The 22,060-nt window shown below is 37.0% G+C and overlaps 1 protein-coding gene and 1 pseudogene across 2 annotated transcripts in view; both read left to right on the top strand.

Moving 5' to 3' along the window:
• Positions 1-22,060, top strand: part of STK3 (serine/threonine kinase 3) — a 321,860-nt gene that overhangs the window by 98,606 nt on the left and 201,194 nt on the right. The window lies entirely within an intron of this gene.
• LOC115856591 (cell division cycle-associated protein 3 pseudogene) lies at positions 4,437-6,604 on the top strand (annotated as a pseudogene).

Raw genomic sequence — 22,060 nt, 5'->3', positions numbered from 1 at the left:
TTTAATAGAAGAAAGGGTTGGTAAACCCCACTACATTATTCAGTTCATCGTATTCTGAATGTAGTAGTGGGAGGCTTGGAAGAAATCGCTTCTTTTCTACCCACCCTGCATATTGTACCTCTTTGTGTTTTTGTTTCTCCGTTTTTCCTTCTCTGGTCTGGCTAATGTTAAAAAAAAAAAATCCTGATTTCTAATATTGCTATGTGTAGGTGAATTAAGCATATTTTTTTAGTGCTTAGTGAGAAAATGGAATTCCTTTTTTGAATGTTATTATATGCTTCTATGAACTCCTTTTCTAGGATAAATTTTAGAGTTTTAAATGCATACCTTGCATATTCAAGTCTGATTGCCAATGCTTTATGGTTTGTGATGATGATAGTTTTAAAATTTATTAGTATGTGAATCTCAATTCATTATAGATAAGTACATTTATCTTTGTAAACTTATTGCCCTCTAGTGGCTGTATTCAATTCAAGAAGAAAGGATATAGGAATGAAGGGAGAAAAGAGGTGGGGGAGAGAGAGAGAGTATGTGTGTGTGTGAAGAAGAGAAGAGAAGATGGTTTCAGGGTGATTGGAGAAATGTGTGAAGTAAACGGATGGGAGGAAAAAGAATGCAACATTTTAGAATATTTGAAGAAGAATAAATTAGAATTATATCTGATATTACAGTGCTATTGTGGATTGAATTTCAAGTGTAGGTAATAGCGTACTATACTGAAATATTTAAAAATCTGCCTGCCACTTAAAGATAATTCATTGAGGAATATAATTGTATATAATAGAGTATGTATCATCTTCCTTGTACATACAAATTCCTCTTGCTAAAGTGAAACATAAATATAGCATTAATTGTTTGTTTGAAAATACTAAAATGAAATATAACAAGGTCAGCATAAAATCAACAACACAAATTCTCATTTCTTTTCTAATTAGTAAATATCTTTTGTACTTTTAGTTAGAATGTTTTTAGGGTGATCCTCAAACTAGATGTGTTTGAGTTTGAGTTAGTGAGGTTAGCTAAACTATCCAAGACAGCCTGAGGACAGCCCAGGACTCAGATTATTACTGTTCTGCTTCCTCCAGTATAAATCTCATTTTTTTCCAGCCAAATAGTTCCACATACTAAGTTTGACCATGTGGTAGTCTCTCTAGCAGGTAGTAAAGGATTTAAAAAGTAAAACACACTCAGAATAGCTTCCCTCATTGCAAATTACATGACACTACTCTTTTACAACCAAGTATGCTCCTAATCCAACATGATTTCTTAAAAAAAAAAAAAAGACATACAAAAGAAAATATATATCCATGTCTAAGAATTGAAAACTGAGTCAACCATTTTTTTAATTAAAAAAAATAAAAAAGAATCCAGGGCTTCCTTCCTGCCCAGTTAATAGTAAAATCAACTTGAGAAATTCTGGAAGACTTGGCTTGGTTAGGGGTGCCAGTTAAGTAATACCCATACACGGCATCCTTACACATCTTCCATCTCCCAGTTCCTACTGTATGTGACTGGGTGGACACCTGGCCCATCTTAGTGTGTGTGCATGCCACTGCCTATTGGAAGATCACTCACAAGCATTTAACATGGGGGGCAGAGGACAGGTATCTTCATTTTGTCTGGGAGTGGACAAAGGGATATGGGTGTGTTAATTCACAGAATTAAAATGTCTTGATGGGAATGTCTTGGATGACGACTTCTCTTGTAAAGCTTAATACAGCAGGGTGCAGCCTTTCTTTGTGGTCTGATGTCTTGGTGTCCCTGTCGGGGTGCTATGCCATATCCTGGAGACACTGGCCAGGAGCATGCGCCAGCCATACTCCTGCCCTAACCTGATGGGGGGCTTCAGCACTTCGCCCTCTGACATCGTATGGCTAGAGATTGCGACTTAGGGGTGAAGCCCAGGATCCCCTTTTTCTCCCGCTTTACATAGTTAAATGTTGGCTTGAATGACATGTTCCGTGCTCATGAAGTCTACTTTCTTTTCATTTTATCTTTTTACCCCCTATGGTAATTTCCTAGGGTTGTCGTAACAAATTACCGCAAATTTGGTGGCTTAAAACAATAGAAATTTATTCTCTTACAATTCTGGAGGCCGGAAGTTTGAAAAGAAGGTGTTGACAAGGCAGCACTCCTTCCAGAGGCTCTAAAGGAGACTCCATGTTTTGCCTCTTCCAGCTTTTGGTGGCTGGCTGCCAGAAATCCTTGGCATTCCTTGGATTGTAGCTGCATCACTTCAGTCTCTGCCTGCATCTTCACATTAACCTTCTCTTCTATGTGTCTGTGTATTTTCCTCTTCTGTCTGTCTCAAATTTCCCTCTGCCTTTCTCTCAAAAGGACACTCGTCACTGGATTTAGGGCCCACTCCAATAATCCAGGATGATCTCTTCCTGCAAAGATTTTTTTTTATTTCAAATGAGGTCCCATTCAAAGGTTCTGGGGATTAGGATGTAGACATATCTTTTGGGGGCTGCTTTTCAACCCACTATATCCTCTATAATCTGTTCTCTTTTTTCAAATTGTATATTGTTTAAGATCAGTAATGACTAATTTCAGGACGTATCTCCTTGTCTTTCTTTAACCAACTTTTTTTTTTATTGTGGTAAAATACACATAACATAAAATATACCATTTTAACCTTTTTTTTTTTTTTTGCGGTACGCGGGCCTCTCACTGTTGTGGCCTCTCCTGTTGTGGAGTACAGGCTCCGGATGCGCAGGCTCAGCAGCCATGGCTCACGGGCCCAGCCGTTCCGCGGCATGTGGGATCTTCCCGGACCGGGGCACAAACCCGTGTCCCCTGCATCGGCAGGCGGACTCTCAACCACTGCGCCACCAGGGAAGCCCTAACCATTTTTAAGTATACAATTCAGTGGCATTAAGTACATTCACATCACACTGTCTACTACAGAAATTTTTATCATCTCAAACTAAAACTCTGTATACATTAAACAATAACTCTTCATTATCTCCTTCCCCCAGCACCTCATAACCACAGTTCTACTTTCTGTCTCTATGAATTTGACTATTCTAAGCATCTCAGATAAGTAGAATCATACAATATTTGTTCTTTTATGTCTGGCTTCTTTCACTTAGTATAATGTTTTCAAGGTTCATTCATTGTTGTAGCCTATATCAGAATTCATTCTTTTTTTTAAGGTTGAATGATATTCCACTGTATGTATGTACCACATTTTGTTTAACCATTCATCTTTATGTGAACACTTGGGTTGCTCCCACCTTTTGATTGTTGTGACTAATGCTACTATGAGCATGGGTGGACATTTATCTCTGTGAGAGTCTGCTTTCAATTCTGTGGGTATATACCTAGAGCTGGGATTGCTGGATCATGTGGTAATTTTATGGTTAAGTTTTTGAGGAACCTGCATACTATTTTTTGTAGCATTGTGCTATTTTACATTCCCACCAGCAATGCACAGGGATTCCAGTTTCTCCACATTCTTGCCAATACTTATTTTCTGTCTTCTGATAATAGCCATCCTAATGGAAGTGAAGTGTTATCTCATGGTTTTGATTTCCATTTCCCTAATAACTAGTGATGTTGAGCATCTTTTCATGTACTTATTGTCCATTTGTATATCTTTCTTGGAGAAATGTCTATTCAGGTTATTTGCCCATTTTTAAATTGGGTTGTTTTTGTTGTTATTGAGTTTCTGGTCTCATTTTAATTGACTTTTCTCTAGTTTTGGTCTGCCTTTCAGCCAACATTTGCTGGCTGAAGTCTCCTAGCCCTTTGACTTTTTACTGCCTCTGCTTATTGTTCTTCCAGCCATCCCCTGTCAGTTTTTGTACCCCAATTCTAATACTCAGTCTATAAGTGCCTTTATAATTCTTCCTTTGTAATCAACCCATTGGGAGGTCTTTGAGTTAAAATGGATTTCAGACTTGCTAGTCTACAAGTAGAGAATTGCTTATTTGTATTTAATTATTAAATTACTTTGCTTCGTGCAATAGATGTGTGCTGGAGAATTTGTGTAAATATTTAATAGTTGTAAATTGGCATTTAAATTTTTTTGGACATTATTTTTTAAAAATAATTTTTAATGATTCCTTCAGTGATGAGTATAACACTGTTGAAACTTACCTGCCATGTAATTGTGTATATTTTTATGACGGGACATATCCATTTTAGCAGTAATACAAAATTTAATCATTAAAATATTTTTGATTTAGTATTAACGTTAAAATAAGAGAAATGCATATTCTAATGTGGAGGCAAGAAGTCAACCTTTGGACCAGTTGGAGAATATATCTGCTATCCTACATTGGTTATTTTGTGTTAGAGAAACTCAATGTCACCTAAATATGGATGTTTGATTTTTAAAGACAAGTACCCTCGCATTTTCTTCTTATATTCTTTTACTTCTGTTCCCCTTTTCTTTATTTCCTTCTCCACATATTTAGGGCACATTTATCATGTCCCAGTCAGACTTTGAGGATGTAGTGGTAAGCAGAGCAAGTATGTTTCCTGTTCTCTTGGAACTTCCATTCCAGTGACAACTAGCATTCTAATGATAGAATTATTTAGCTTTCCGTGTGTGTGTGTGTGTGTGTGTGTGTGTGTGTGTGTGTGTGTAGAGGGTGTGCATATATATTCAGTTGTTTAGAATGTAAGACCGTAACTGTATCAACTTTTATTCAAGTATAGGTATGTATGTATATTACAAATTATAAAGGATCATACACCTATATGATTTTTATTATTTTGGCATTACATACATTACTTGTTTTTCTCCTTTGAACTTATCCTCATCTTCCCTTTTTCCCCTCTCCCCACTGCTGCCTTTACTTCCTTTGACTGTTCCCTGTTGCCTAACAGTGTGTGTACATGAATGCTCACACAATCCCTTTCATACTTTTTTTTTTTTTTTTTTTTGTGGTAGGCGGGCCTCTCACTGTTGTGGCCTCTCCCGTTGCGGAGCACAGGCTCCAGACGCGCAGGCTCAGCGGCCATGGCTCACGGGCCTAGCCGCTCCGCGGCATGTGGGATCTTCCCGGACCGGGTCACGAACCCGCATCCCCTGCATCGGCAGGCAGACTGTCAACCACTGCACCACCAGGGAAGCCCTCCCTTTCATACTTTTACTTTTCTTTCTTTTCATACTGCCTCTCTTCCTCCCTATCTGTTCCCTGTATTTTTCTGCCTGATTATTTTAAGTGATACCTTGATTCTACTAACTATACTTTCAGATCAGAAATAGCCAAGGATCCACAGGAGTGGGCAAATTGGATCATTGGAGAATTTCAGTATTACTTCCAGGACATGTGGTTTTTCACTCTATTTGAAAGTTAGAGTTGTTCTGCCCTGTGGTTCTAATACATATGGGAGTACAAGGCATTCCAGCCCCAAAATTGAGGATTAAGGTTTATTACAGTGACAGTTTCAACATATTTCTGTCTAGTCAGAGTTATTATTCTTAAAGAGATGAATAAGCAAGGAAAACAGAATAAACAGATCTCAGCTTCTCTTGGTTGAGTCTGCTGAGATCACCCCGTGGGTTTCACAGGGAAGACAAATTCCCACTGTTAATTTATATTCAGACCTTGCCATTGGTGTTGCCAAGTCCTCTGTAAACATGCTTAGTTTGGTAACTACTGAGGAAGCAATCATCATTTTCTCACTGACATACTAATTATGTGAATATGAATTGTAGTGTTGGAGACATATTTCCATTAAGTATTGCTTAGATAAAGAAGTATACTAGGAGGATTGAGCTGCTTTGTACCCAAAGGTGGAATTGGGGCCGGCATCCCCTCCTTGCCTGGGCTGAGCCCTGCCCCGTGCTATTTCTCCTGGTTGAGGTGAGCTCAGCCAAGAGCGTCCCAGTCATTCCAGTGCAGCCCGCTGCACAGCAAGCTTCTACCTCGAGTTTCAGACCCACGTTCACCCAGTGCTGGTGTCCCGTGCACTCCCATCCAGGTAGCGAGCTCTCCACAGCCAAACCTGCCAGCAGCGGAGCAGCTGGAGGGTCCTAAGCAGGCCCAGGACTCAGATCCCCGTTCTCCTACCCTTGGCATTGCACGGACACCTATGAAGACCAACGGAAAGCCCCCAAGCCCACTGGTGAAACAGCTGAGTGACGTATTTGAGACTGAAGACCCCAGATTAAGTCTTCCCTCAGAACCTATTCTGCCCCTAGAGACACCTTCATCTTCTCAACTGGACTTGCCTCTGGGCACCCAGTTTTCCCTTGAGGATCAGACTGATACTCCCTTCCAAGCAGGTGTTTTCCAAGGAGGAAACAGGACATCCCTCAGAGACCCCTACAGCCAGCCAGCGCTTGGACAAGCCCTTGAGAGACCCCGACACTCCTTGATCTTCAGGTTCTAAGCGCAGCAGACAGAAACCAAACAGCGAAGTGCTAGGGAGATCTTCTCTCACCATCCTGTAGGGTGACAACTCCCCTGGGACTCTGACACCACGACAGGGTAAGCGGCCTTCTCCCCTGAGTGAAAACGTGAGGCAACTAAAGCAAGGGACCGTTCTGGGAACTGCACGACTTCTGAAAAATGGAGGACGAGCATGGGAGCAAGGCCAGGGCCATGGCAAGGAAAATCGGCACTTCGCTTTGGTAGAGAACTAGGCTGTGCATGGGCCCAGCACCGGACTCACCACCAGGGGCCTAGTGATGTTCTGCGTCCTCTCACCCCTTCTTTCCCTGGGAGACTGGAAAGGCTTATCTTCTTCAACTCCCCCTATACTACCAACTCTGGGACTGAGAGCTTCCTTAGCTTTCTTTGTGTCTTATGTGTTTCTGTATATTGTAGGAAGTGATTTAAAAAAAAAAAAGAGTTACACTAGACTCCATCTATTTAAGATTTTAATGTGGGATACTGACAAAGGCAGTATTTCTCTGTATATGTGTGGGAGCATTCACAGGAGACAATTTAAATTGATTTATTAATGATTGAAAGATGATTTACATTTCATACTTAAAAAATAATTATTACATTGAATTTTTTTTTTATATACAGCAGGTTCTTATTAGTCATCCATTTTATACACATCAGTGTATACATGTCAATCCCAATTGCCCAGTTCATCTCACCACCACCCCCACCCACCTGCCGCTTCCCCCCTTGGTGTCCGTATGTTTGTTCTCTACATCTGTGTCTCAATTTCTGCCCTGCAAACTGGTTCATCTGTACCATTTTTCTAGGTTCCACGTATATGCGTTAATATATGATATTTGTTTTTCTCTTTCTGACTTACTTCACTCTGTATGACAGTCTCTAGATTCATCCACGTCTCTACAAATGACCCAATTTCATTCTTTTTTATGGCTGAGTAATATTCCATTGTATATATGTACCACATCTTCTTTATCCATTCATCTATCGATGGGCATTTAGGTTGCTTCCGTGACCTGGCTGTTGTAAATAGTGCTGCAGTGAACATTGGGGTGCATGTGTCTTTTTGAATTATGGTTTTCTCTGGGTATATGCCCAGTAGTGGAATTGCTGGGTCATATGGTACTTCTATTTTTAGTTTTTTAAGGAACCTCCATACTGTTCTCCATCGTGGTTGTATCAATTTACATTCCCACCAACAGTGCAAGAGGGTTCCCTTTTCTCCACACCCTCTCCAGCATTTGTTGTTTGTAGATTTTCTGATGATGCCCTTTCTAACTGGTGTGAGGTGCTACCTCATTGTAGTTTTGATTTGCATTTCTCTAATAATTAGTAATGTTGAGCAGCTTTTCATGTGCTTCTTGGCCATCTGTATGTCTTCTTTGGAAAAATGTCTATTTAGGTCTTCTGCCCAGTTTTGGACTGGGTTGTTTGTTTTTTTTAATATTCAGCTGCATGAGCTGTTTATATATTTTGGGGATTAATCCTTTGTCCATTGATTCGTTTGCAAATATTTTCTCCCATTCTGAGGGTTGTCTTTTCATCTTCTTTATGGATTCCTTTGCTATGCAAGAGGTTTGAAGTTTCATTAGGTCTCATTTGTTTATTTTTGTTTTTATTTCCATTACTCTAGGAGGTGGATCAAAAAAGACCTTGCTGTGATTTATGTCAAAGAGTTTTCTTCCTATGTTTTCCTCTAAGAGTTTTACAGTGTATGGCCTTACATTTAGGTCTCTAATCCATTTTGAGTTTGTTTTTGTGTATGGTGTTAGGGAGTGTTCTAATTTCACTCTTTTACATGTAGCTGTCCAGTTTTCCCAGCACCATTTATTGAAGAGACTGTCTTTTCTCCATTGTATATCCTTGTCTCCTTTGTCATAGATTAGGTATCCATAGGTGGGTGGCTTTATCTCTGGGCTTCCTATCTTGTTCCATTGATCTATAGTTCTTTTTTTATCCCAGTGCCATATTATCTTGACTACTGTAGCTTTGTAGTATAGGCTGAAGTCAGGGAGTCTGATTCCTCCAGCTCCGTTATTTTCCCTCAAGACTGCTTTGGCTATTCAGGGTCTTTTGTGTCTCCATACAGATTTTAAGATTTTTTTTTTTTGCAGTACGTGGGCCTCTCACTGTTATGGCCTCTCCCGTTGCAGAGCACAAGCTCTGGACGCAAGGCTCAGCGGCCATGGCTCACGGGCCTAGCTGCTCCGCGGCATGTGGGATCTTCCCAGACTGGGGCATGAACCCATGTCCCCTGCATTGGCAGGCGGACTCTCAACCACTGCGCCACCAGAAAAGCCCCAGATTTTAAGATTTTTTGTTCTAGTTCCATAAAAAAGGCCATTGGTAATTTGATAGGGATTGCATTGAATCAGTAGATTGCTTTGGGTAGTATAGTCATTTTCACATATTGATTCTTCCAATCCAAGAACATGGTATAACTCTCCATCCGTTGGTATCATGTTTAATTTCTTTCATCAGTGTCTTATAGTTTTCTGCATACAGGTCTTTTGTCTCCCTAGGTAGGTTTATTCCTAGGTATTTTATTCTTTTTGTTGCAGTGGTAAATGGGAGTGTTTCCTTAATTTCTCTTTCAGATTTTTCATCATTAGTGCATAGGAATGCAAGAGATTTCTGTGAATTAATTTTGTATCCTGCAGCTTTACCAAATTCATTGATTAGCTTTAGTAGTTTTCTGGTAGCATCTTTAGGATTCTCTATGTATAGTATCATGTCATCTGCAAACAGTGACAGTTTTAATTCTTCTTTTCCAATTTATATTCCTTTTATTTCTTTTTCTTCTCTGATTGCCGTGGCTAGGACTTCCAAAACTATGTTGTATAATAGTGGTGAGAGTGGACATCCTTGTCTTGTTCCTGATCTTAGAGGAAATGCTTTTAGTTTTTCACCATTGAGAATGGTGTTTGCTGTGGGTTTGTCGTATATGGCCTTTATTATGTTGAGGTAGCTTCCCTCTATGCCCACTTTCTGGAGAGCTTTTGTCATAAATGGGTGTTGAATTTTGTCAAAGGCTTTTTCTGCATCTATTGAGATGATCATATGGTTTTTATTCTTCAACGTGCTAATATGGTGTATCACATTGATTGATTTGCATATACTGAAGAATCCTTGCATCCCTGGGATAAATCCCACTTGATCATGGTGTATGATCCTTTTAGTGTGTTGTTGTTTTTTGTTTGCTAATATTTTGTTGAGCATTTTTGCATCTATATTCATCAGTGATATTGGTCTTTAATTTTCTTTTTTTGTAGTATCTTTGTCTGGTTTTGGTATCAGGGTGATGGTGGTCTCATAGAATGAGTTTGGGAGTGTTCCTTCCTCCGAAATTTTTTGGAAGAGTTTGAGAAGGATGGGTATTAGCCCTTCTCTAAATGTTTGTTAGAATTCACCTGTGAAGCCATCTGGTCCTGGGCTTTTGTCTGTTGGAAGATTTCTAATCACAGTTTCAATTTCATTACTTATGATTGGTCTGTTCATATTTTCTATTTCTTCCTGGTTCATTCTTGGAAGGTTATACCTTTGTAAGAATTTGTCCATTTCTTCCAGGTTGTCCATTTTATTGGCATAGAGTTGCTTGTAGTAGTCTCTTTGGATGCTTTGTATTTCTGCGGTGTCTGTTATAACTTCTCCTTTTTCATTTCTCATTTTATTGATTTGAGTCCTCTCCCTGTTTTTCCTGATGAGTCTGGCTAATGGTTTTTCAATTTTGTTTATCTTCTCAAAGAACCAGCTTTTAGTTTTATTGATCCTTGCTATTGTTTTCTTTGTTTCTATTTCATTTATTTCTGTTCTGATCTTTATGTTTTCTTTCCTTCTGCTAACTTTGAGTTTTGTTTGTTCTTCTTTCTCTAGTTCCTTTAGGTGTAAGGTTATATTGTTTATTTGAGATTTTTCTTGTTTCTTGAGGTAGGCTTGTATAGCTATAAACTTGCCTCTTAGAACTGCTTTTGCTGCATCCCATAGGTTTTGGAGCATCATGTTTTCATTGTCATTTGTCTCTAGGTATTTTTTGATTTCCTCTTTGTTTTCTTAAGTAATTCTTGGTTATTTAGTAATGTATTGTTTAGCCTCCACGTGTCTGTGTTTTTTACGTTTTTTTCCCGTAATTGATTTCTAATCTCACTGCATTGTGGTCAGAAAAGATGCTTGACATGATTTCAATTTTCTTAAATTTACTGAGGCTTGATTTGTGACCCAAGACGTGATCTATCCTGGAGAATGTTCTGTGTGCGCTTTAGAAGAAAGTGTAATCTGCTGGTTTGGGGTGGAATGTCCTATAAATATCAGTCTTGTTTAATGTATCATTTAAAGCATGTGTTTCCTTATTTAGTTTCATTTTGGATGATCTGTCCATTGTTGAAAGTGGGGTGTTAAAGTCCCCTACTATGATTGTGTTACTGTCGATTTCCCCTTTTATGGCTGTTAGCATTTGCCTTATGTATTGAGGTGCTCCTATGTTGGGTGCATATATATTTATAATTGTTATATCTTCTTCTTGGATTCATCCCTTGATCATTATGTAGTATCCTTCCTTGTCTCTTGTAATATTCTTTATTTTAAAGTCTATTTTTTCTGATATGAGTATTGCTACTCCAGCTTTCTTTTGATTTCCATTTACATGGAATATCTTTTTCCATCCCCTCACTTTCAGTTTGTATGTGTCCCTAGGTCTGAAGTGGGTCTCCTGTAGACAGCATATATATGGGTCTTGTTGTTTGTATCCATTCAGCAAGCCTGTGTCTTTTGGTTGGAGCATTTAGTCCATTCACGTTTAAGGTAATATCAACAGGTATGTTCGTATTACTATTTTCTTAGTTGTTTTGGGTTTGTTTTTGTAGGTCCTTTTCTTCTCTTGTGTTTCCCACTTAGAGAAGTTCTTTTAGTGTTTGTTGTAGAGCTGGTTTGGTAGTGCTGAATTCTCTTAGCTTTTGGTTGTCTGTAAAGTTTTTGATTTCTCCATCGAATCTGAATGAGATCCTTGCTGCGTAGAGTAATCTTGATTGTAGGTTCTTCCCTTTCATCATTTTAAGTATATCATGCTACTCCCTTCTGGCTTGTAGAGTTTCTGCTGAGAAATCAGCTGTTAACCTTATGGGAGTTCCCTTGTATTGTATTTGTCCTTTTTCCCTTGCTGCTTTCAGTAATTTTTCTTTGTCTTTATTTTTTGCCAGTTTGGTTACTGTGCGTCTTGACATGTTTCTCCTTGGGTTTATCCTGTATGGGACTCTCTGCACTTCCTGGCCTTGGGTAACTATTTCCTTTCCCATGTTAGGGAAGTTTTTGACTATAATCTCTTCAAATATTTTCTCGGGTCATTTCTCTCTTCTCCTTCTCGGACCCCTATAATGCGAATGTTGTTGTGTTTAACGTTGTCCCAGAGGTCTCTTAGGCTGTCTTCATTTCTTTTCATTATTTTTTCTTTATTCTGTTCCACAGCAGTGAATTCTACCATTCTGTCTTCCAGGTCACTTATCCGTTCTTCTGGCTCAGTTATTCTGCTGTTTGTTCCTTCTAGTGTAGTTTTCATTTCAGTTATTGTATTGTTTTTCTCTGTTTGTTTGTTTGTTCTTTAATTCTTCTACATCTTTGTTAAACATTTCTTGCATCTTCTCGATCTTTGCCTCCATTCTTTTTCCAAGGTCCTGGATCATCTTCATTATCATTTTCCTGAATTTTTTCCTGAAGGTTGCCTATCTCCACTTCATTTAGTTGTTTTTCTGGGGTTTTATCTTGTTCCTTCATCTGGTACATAGCCCTCTGCCTTTTCTTCTTGTCTGTCTTTCTGTGAATGTGGTTCTTGTTCCACAGGCTGCAGGATTGTAGTTCTTGCTTGCACTCCATTTCATAATTTTTTGACTGTGATCCATAGTATGAAATATAGTTCACATTGTGGCCTGTTATGCACATGTGTGCATGTATGTGTGTGCACACAGTTGAAACAAAATATACATAAAACAGTACTTGCCTATGCATGTTCATAATGGGTCACATGTGAAATATATTTCATACTATGAATCACTGTTTGTGATCCACTCTGATTTCTGTTCGATCACAGTCTTCTCTTCTTCTACTGTATTTCATCTTTTCATTAAAAAAAGAAAAAAATGTGGTCCAAATCCATTCAGTTGATTTCGTGACCAAGTATTGGTTTGTAACTTGCATCTGAAGAGGAAGAATCACTGTATCTTTGGAAATCTGATTTCTTCCAATGCCATAATGCTTTCCTTGTTGCCACATGATGGTGGTGTGACCTGGCATTTGAGACTTGTGAGTCCTGAATCAGTTCTGTTATCTGTCAGTTAGTTATAGTGGACTCTCAATTAATTTTCCAGTTCACTGAATTGTTGTGAAGATCATATAAGACAATGTAAGTGAGCAATACATGTAAAATAGTAAATACTTTAGAAATATTAGGTAGCATTATTAAGTTTTCAAGTCTCAAATTGAGATATTAAAATAGTTCAAGTTCTTGTGGAGAGTAGCTTTTTTTTTTTTTAACTTTTCATTTTATATTGGAGTATAGCTGATTAACAGTGTTGTGATAGTTTCAGGTGCACAGCAAAGCGGCTCAGCCATAGGTATACATGTATCCATTCTTCCCCAGACTCCCCTCCCATCCAGGCTGCCACATAACATTGAGCAGAGTTCCCTGTGTTATACAGTAGGTCCTTGTTGGTTATCCCTTTTAAATATAGCAGTGTGTACATGTCAATCCACTTAGGGAGCTTTTGGCTATGGAAAGGATCAGGCAGTTGCTTCATCATCACCTTATTTTGTTTTGGGTTATTGAGTAGGTTTGGCGGTATTGGGACCTTATGCAGTACCCAAGGGAGCTTATTGCCAGCTGCGGGAGGTTGCTGAAAGCTTTAAAGCCCTTACTTATGGCTGCTGAGATGACTTCTGCAGCCTCTACTGGATACAGTATGGAAATAATGAGCCCATGAGGACACAGAGACATGTAGACTCTCTTTTCTAACCTCAGGTCAGACTGTGATATACAGGTGTTTTCTACTTCATTTTCACTGTATACTTGCTCAGTAATGGAAACTGTGATTCACAAGAGAGTAGAAAGAGTTTTTTCTGGAGCAGAGAATTCAGAGTCATTGGACCCCCAAAATTTCAGTTAAATATTGGTTTGTGTGTAGATGTGCATTTTGTTGGTGAGAGAGTTCACAGTTTTCATCAATGAAAATAAGAGTTTCTTGACCCCCAAAGATTGAGAACTATGGCTCTCAGTAATAATATTGGTGACCCTCAAGAGAGTTTCTTATTATATTGTGTATTTAGGATATGGTTTTGTTTAGTATTTACTTTATTATAGCATGTCACTGTTCTGTGTTTTAATCTGGAACCAGTAACTATATATGCATATGGCCTCTATGATTTCCCCCCAAACCCCTAATACTCTTTTACTTCTGGAAAGGTTAGTTTTAGGTATGTCTAATTACTGTCTGAATTTCCTCATTCCACTGATTTAAAAAAGTCTTTTTTTCCTCTGAATTCTCACCTTTTCTCTGTCTTATGGCTTTTATTTTTTTTTAAACTTACTTTGTATTATAGTAATGATTATGTTGTCTTATTTCCTCTATTAGATCTAAGTTTTAAATGCAAGTGTGTTTCATTTTTGTGTGTCTAATTGAACCTAGTGGAGTGACTTACATAAGAGCATCCAATAAATGTTTTTGTTGAATATGTGCTCAATTACCTTTCTTATCTCAAAGACACTTTGTGGTGGTAATATTGAAATCTAGCAAGCTCAGATTCTTCTTTCATACAATAATAATGTTGTACTTGTAGGTTAGAATAAGAGTGAAATAAACTGAAAAATGAAAGTAAATGCTAATTAAATACAACTTGAAAGCCCTATCCTTGCTCATGGCTTGACTTTCAAACTTTTACTAAGTGCAGTTTATTTATTTAAAATTTAATTTTTATTTATTTTTTATTTTTTTATACAGCAGGTTCTTATTAGTTATCTATTTCATACATATTAGTGTATATATGTCAGTCCCAATCTCCCAATTCATCACACCACCACCCCACTTCCCCCACTTGGTGTCCATACATTTGTTCTCTACATCTGTGTCTCTATAAAATATCAGTTTTAAATTGATTTAATTCATACATACATACAGATATATTTATTTATTTATTATTTTTGGGGGGCACTTTAGATCCTGGAGATCAGAAAGACTTAATGTTGGCCTCTGGACAGCAGCTTTGGTTTGCTAATGGGGATATAATCATTAACCCTGTTGAGGGTCTTAAAAGCAATTGTATAGACTTACTATATTGATCATAGTAAGTTTTGTTGTGTTTTGTTTTTAAACCAGTCATAGAAACTGTTTAGGCTAACATTTATTTTAGAAGACATAAATATCTAGGTGTGTTTGTGTTAGGAGTTTGGGAGGTATCTGAGGGCAGGTGTTGACTCTGTAATTTCAAGTGTACAACACTTAATTCATGATATTTTTGGAGGAAATGCTGTCTGTAGCAAACTTGACTTTTGAAATCATGGCTGATCAGACATATTTTTAAAAATGAAGATATTCAGACACTTGTAAGTCAGACACATCTGACTTAAACAAAAACTATGTATTTTAGTTAAATTCTTGCAGAGTAGAATTTTCAGCTGTCCTAGAGGACTATATTAATTACAGATTATTTGTTTATCTTAACTTGGTTTTCAGTATAACTTTTACATAAATAGAATCATCTTCATTACATCTGGGATCATTTAAATAGCATAATTACATGTAGTTGTGCTATGTAATGAAAGGTAAGGGATAAATGATCAGAGGTGACTTTATAAGCATTGCAGTAAGTGACTTATAAACTGAAGGTCACCATTTTAATTGGAAGGTTTGTGGATCTCTTAAATTCTGTAATCAAATGAGTGATATCAAAGGAAGAAGTAATTTAACATAACAATTGTGGCTTACACTGAACATATGTTCCTGTTAATAAGTTGCATTATAGTCTTTAAGGACTTGTACGTAGTTAGTACATTTTGGTTCATTTGATACCCACAGTTTTTCTTAATTTTTATTAGTGAGTTGTTACAGTGGTTAACAAGAAATACACAGATTTAAGTTGCAATAGTTTTCCCAGGGTTATATGATCTAACTTCACAAGCTTCTTGGACATATGTAGATGCTTTTCTATTTTGCTTTAGTTATGACATACAATTGATATAGGCAAGCATGAAAGCTTGGGCAAATTTTCATTGCTTTTTCTGGATCTTGCTCAGGTTCTGTGGTATTTATGTAAAGCACAATTTTGTTACTTGGGAATGCATGTTGAAATTATCATGTGCACTATTTTGCTGTAGGCCTGTTGGCACTGCCACAAAGGTAATACACTGCAGTAGGCCATTTCCTTGTCGGCTGCATTTACAATTTAATAGAAATATTACATGACTTTTTAAACAAGTGTTTTGGCAGGGAGGAAATGGCAGATTCCTTACAAACAAGCATAGCTTCCTTTCCTTAACCACACTCCAGCTACTCAAGAAATTGTACTTGGTTTCAAGTTTGGGGGTTTGAGGGTAGAATGGGAAGTCAGGTTGAAACAGGAATGACATTGATATTTATTGATACTATAAAATAGTTATGTATTTTTAACTGCTGGATTTTATTACTATATAGTTTCAGTGAGTGACAACCAATATATTTCTGAATTAGGGCCGACTTTATTTTTATGCAGTTCACCTGGCTGGGACTATCTGGTTTTGATTGGTTGAAAAGGTCAGGACTACCAGATAGGCTCTAAGATGTTAGTTTACTTTTTGTAAGTTTTTTTTATAGTTTTGGCTTTGCTGCATATATTGGTCTTCATGATATTTGCCTAAGCGCTACTTCTTTCATATCAACGATGATTTTATCTTGAAGATGAATCACTTTGGAGGGTAGAGAATATGGAAAGAAAATTTGGTAGGCTTGTTAGCACTGACATACAACATAATGGATTCCTAGCACATCTTTTGGTCAGTTTGTTTTAGTTCTCTATTGTGTGTTTCGAATTTGAAAGGTCACGTTTACACTTTTTTTTTCTTGGATATTATTCCATCCTATCACATTCTTATTTTATTTAGTTCTTTGAATCTTAAGTCATTTGTAGTTTTGGATAAAATGCTGACCTCTTTAATTCTAAAGTATTTTATACTTTTGGGAACTCTACAGAAAAAAAAATGCACTTTACTTTCAGCCTTGACTTTGGCCACATTTTACTTTCTAGTGTAGATCCCGGCTTTTTCTTCTGTACAGAAAGAGAACGGTTTATAGTTAGGTCTTTCCCCTTTTCTTTTCTTATTGCTTCTGATTTCTTAGCCAGCTTACCTGGCAGCTGTAGTAAGTTATGCTGCTGTGGTGTGGTAGAGACTGGCATTGGGTGTGTTCTTATAGCCATCACAGCATTGGCTTTTGTTATTTTCCATGTTTCAGTTTGTTGGTAATGGACATATGGACGTCATATGTTCCACAGAGTACTGTACGAAGCCAATTTGAACTGTTTCCATTTGCCTCCAGTCCAATCATGATATTTATTTTTCCATGGCACTTACCCAGATTATCCATACCTCCTGCTTAGCTTGTGTCACTGCCACCATGGACTGTATTTCTTCTGATTGCCTCCAGTTTTTCACAGTATCTAATTGCCTATTCCGCCTTAGCTTTCTTTGCACTGCATTGATTGATGTTTATAAAATATCCCAAGATCTTTTAGATAACAGATACTCAGGTGCAGAGAAGTATGATATTCAGCTTGTTTTTTGTTTATATATAAGGAAAGTTTTATATCCAGCCTTATAGAGTGGAATTGAATATGCTAGTGGAAAACTTAGAAGAGTAACTGTGTGGTTTTAGCCAATATTGCTTACTTTTTAGTATCAACAATAACAGCAATGTGATCTCCCAGAGAACCTTTGATATAACAAATCAGGTCATAATTTTATTGCTGAATTTTGAAGAGAAGATCCTGGATGCTGCTTTCTAGGCTTGAGAAAATATGGCTACATTATTGTTTACCATAGCTGTTCTTCACCTCTTAGCCCTCTGTAACGTCATTTTAGATACTGATTTTCAGAAGATGAATAAATGAGTTGCAGTCATTTCATGACATTAGGTGAGTCAACTATTACCGTGACCTAGAAGCTTTGGCTTTACAAAGGAATGCATTTATTCATTCATTTAGCAGATATTTACTGAGCACCTACTATGTGTTAGGGACTGTTCTAGGTGCTGAGGATGCAGCAGCAAAAAAAAAAAAGGATGAAAAATTCCCTTTATTGCTTTTGTATTCTAATGAGGGAGAGAGATAATAAAGAAGAGAAGTAAATACAACATCTAGTATGTTAGTAATAAGTCCTGCAGTAGAAAAAATAATGCAGGGAAGTGAGATAGGAAATTTCAGCGACGGAGTGGAGTGGTTGACGTACAGTACTGGATTGCTAGTGAAGGCCTCACTGAGGAGATGACACTTGAATAAAAACTTAAAGAAAATGAAGATATCTGTGTATGGAATATACCAGGTAGAGGCAACTAACTGCAAGTTCAGTGGTCCTGAAGTGGGAGTGTGGTAACTCCAGGTGAGGATCATAGAGACTTGAAGGTTATAGTAAATACTTAGGCTTTTATTCTGAATAGGTGAGAAGTCACTGAGGATTTCTGAGTAGAGGAGTGACATGAGAATGAATAGCCTGGAGAGTTACAAGGGTGGAATCACATAAACTAGTTTAGGAGACTTGTATGAACCATGCAGGAGATGATTGGATGAGGATGTTAAAAGCAGTGAAGATAGTGAGAAGTAGTTGGTTTCTGGTATATTTTTAAAAGTAGATTAACAGGGTTTGTTGATGGATCAGGTGCATGAGAACACTGAAAATGCTTAAAACCATTCTGTACAACTTTGGGAGATGGTCTTTTTTCCACTGTCAAAATATAAGGCAGAAAATTGAATAGAATGTAGAGTTTATTCTTCCAGGAAGCCCAGCTACAAATGTAATGCATGTTTATTGTGGAAAGGAAGGAAGGAGGAAAGAAAGAAAGCAAAATATAAACAAGAAAATAAAAATCACTTGCACTTGTTCTGCCTACAGAGTCACAGTTAGCATTTGGTATATGGTATTCCTGTTTGCTCTGCATATGTATCATGACCATGAGAACGTGCTGTTTCTAACCAGAACTGGAATCATGAGATTGTGTTGTAATTTTCGTTTTTCATTTAGCACTGTATCTTGGGAGCTTCCCCATATTCTTAAGTGTTTTGAGCCCTAACATGTTTAGAAAATTGCTTAAATGAAATAATTTTATATACTACTTCTATGATAGAGCTTTAAAATGAGTAGCATCCTTTTTTAAGGCAAAAGGGAACAACTTAAAGAAGCCATTGCTTATAGGGGTAAGGGGAAAAAGGGTTATTATGGGATTATGTGAAATCATGTGTGTGAAGCTTGTGAAAGCATTATAGAATTTAAAGAATCTTTCATTCAATAAAAAAAAATTTTACAAAATGGAGTCATTGCTAGTCAACAGTCCTAAAGTGTGTAAAAATGTCTTGGTTTTAATACTTAATACTAATAAATTATTATCTACTAATTATCATAAATTATACTTTTAAAGACTATAAATATTCTGACAACTTTTAAATTAAGGTATAACATCAATTCTGTATGGATTTCATTTTTATTTCTATATGAAATTTTTTAAACACTCTTTTAGAGGAAATTATTTTTGAGCCTTAAGAAACTGATATTTACATTGCAACTTACACATCCTATCTTTAACTTTGTATCAAGTAAGTAGTCTTAACCAGCTGAATGATTGCATCAAGCCTAAATAATTAACCATATCAGAAAACATGCAATTAATAATGAGCAGATTGTTAGATACTTCCTTCTAGCGGTACAGTCATTTAAAAAGGAAAACATTCTAAATGTTTTTTTCATTTAAAATGTATTTTACCTGCCAAAAAATACAAATGTGGTTTTCTTAACCTTGAACACTGGTATATGCATGTGCAGCAGGGAAGCATTCCTCTTTTGCCAGCTAATCAGCTTTTGACATAAATGTAGTTGTTCTCCAACTACCTGAGTCCTTCTAGTGTCCCTGTGCCGATGGTATTCTGCATTTATAAAATATTTTGCAAAATTTCAAGAAGAAAACTTCTGAGAAGGAAAAAATGATGAAGGACAGAATAACAGTACCCATATTTGGGGGTTTGGAGGAGGGAGGTAAAAGAGAATCTAGAGAGTAAGAGAAGAATTAGGAGAACATGGTGTTTCAGGCAAGGGAGAGAAGAGTTTTAAGAAGGAGGTGACTGATGACTTTTTATCACTGTTTGTCATTTTTGCCTTTAGATTGGGTAGTATGAAGAGATTATCAGATTGGAGGTCATGGTTCACTTTCAGGAGTGTAATTTAATTGAGTGGTAGGGCAGAAGCCGATTCCTGAGGGATCAAGGAATGAAGGGGAAGTAGGGGAGTAGACAGCAGCACCAGTAGAATCTATTTTAGGTATTTGGCAACCAAGAAGAGGAGAGAAGTTCGGGAGGTAGTTTAAAGGCATCAGGGTTGAGGAAAGATTTTAATAGGATGAGGGGACTTAATCTGACTTTAGAATGAGGTGAAGGACTCAGGGAGAGGATTAAAGATATAAGGAGTGGGGCCAAAGATGACAAACAATAACACAAGTCCCTGGTCAAAGAGGAAGGGAATGTGATTGAGGGTGAGGGTGTGGTCATTAGCCTTGGGGAAAATGGATTTAAAGTATATTCTGTTTATAACATGCTCATGCTTTGACCATCAAGTGCTGTATTTTAAGATCCCATCGCTTACTGCTGCAGTAGCAATATAAAGCACTCTGTATGGTTGCCAGGCTTAGGGCCAGTAGGTTGAAGGGCAGTAATGCTTTTGCTGGGCAGTGCTTGGTTTAGGAGCGCTGGTTAGCTGTAGTGGTGGTTTAGTTGCTTACAAAGTGTTCAGAAACCTCTTAGCCAACTATATTCTGACCTGCTCTAAAAATAATCAGTTAAGAGTGAAATTACTGAAAGACTTCACCCAACTTTTTAAAAAACAATTGTTGGAAAATATACATAACATAAAATTTACCATTTTAACCATTTTTAAGTGTACAAGTCAATGACACATATAGTAGTTATTGAAAAAATTTGCATATAAGTGGACCTGTGCAGTTCAAGCCCATGTTGTTCAAAGATCAGCTGTACCTTTACGTTGTTGTACAACCATCACCACCATCCATTTCCAGAACTTTATTTTAAAGATTTTTCCTTTTTTTTTTATTGTGGTCAAATATGTACAACATAAATTTACCATCTTAACCACTTTTAAGTGGCATTAAATACATTCACATCGTTCTGCAGCCATCACTGCTATTCACCCCTAGAACTTTTTCAACATCCCAAACTGAAACTCTGTACTCATTAAACAGTAGCTCTCCATTACTCCCTCTCCCCAGTCCTAAGTAACCACCATTCTTTTTGTTTCTATAAATTTGACTGTTCTAAGCACCTCGTATAAGTGGAATCATGTAATATTGTCCTTTTGTGTCTGACTTCTTTTACTTGGCATATCTTCAAGGTTCATCCATGTTGTAGCATGTGTCAAAATTTCATTCTTTTTTTAAGCCTGAATAGTATTCCATTGTGTGTATATGCAACATTTTGTTTATCTATTCATCCATTGATGGCTACTTGGGTTTGTTTCCACCTTTTGCTTATTGTATATAATGCCACCATGAACCTTGAACAGGGATGTACAAATATCTGAGTTCTTGCTTTTAATTGCTAGTTCATATGGTAAATAATTCAGTGTTTAATTTAATAAAACCATACTGTTTGCCACAGCTAACCCAACTCTCTAGATATTAGACATACAGATTGGAGGGCATACAGAATGCATCATATTTTTATTCAATGGAACTGAGATGTGGGAAAAGTACATCTCTGTTTAGTGTGAATCACATTTAAATAATTTCAGGAAGTTATTAAAGATCTTCAGAGGAAAAGATAACGTTTAAAAAATCTTTATAGTTGTAAAGTTTTTTCTCATACCATATGTAGTGTAACGCTATTAACAATGTTGATGTGTGATATAGAAAGTAGAATGCTTTATTTCCCACAAACCTCGTATTTTTATTCATAAAGCAATAATGTGTGTTTTTCTTCCATTGTTAAATATTTGGCTGTTTTAAAAAGCTTAACCTAAATTCTGCTTTTGATCCAGTAAAGGTTACATGCTTCATGCCCCAATTCTTTGACTTGATGTCAACATATAATATTTCAAAGTTTATTTCAATAATTTAATTTCATATTAAAATTATTAATGATAATTTCTTTTTGTTGTTAAATGTATATTTGAAATATAGTTATCATTCTCAACAGGAACCTTTTGTAACACATTTAATGGAAATTTATAAGACAAACATTAGGCATGACAAAGAAAACAAAAAGCCTTGTAATAGTAAAACAAATATGTGAGGCAAAGAAATGGAAAATATGAACTATTCTCTTGCCTTTGGAGCATTTCATGGTTTTTCTTTTGAGATATTAGTAGAAAGTGCCTCCTAGTCTCTTCTAGTAGCCTTTTATTTGAGGTGAAGCATTTTCAGACTTGGTCTTTTGGCTGCTATAATTGATGGTTTGGGAGCTGACTG

Source organism: Globicephala melas, chromosome 17 (assembly GCF_963455315.2).
Source record: "Globicephala melas chromosome 17, mGloMel1.2, whole genome shotgun sequence".
Taxonomy (NCBI): Eukaryota; Metazoa; Chordata; class Mammalia; order Artiodactyla; family Delphinidae; genus Globicephala; species Globicephala melas.
Note: the sequence above shows the minus strand (reverse complement) of the source record. Positions and strands in the feature narration are given on the sequence as shown.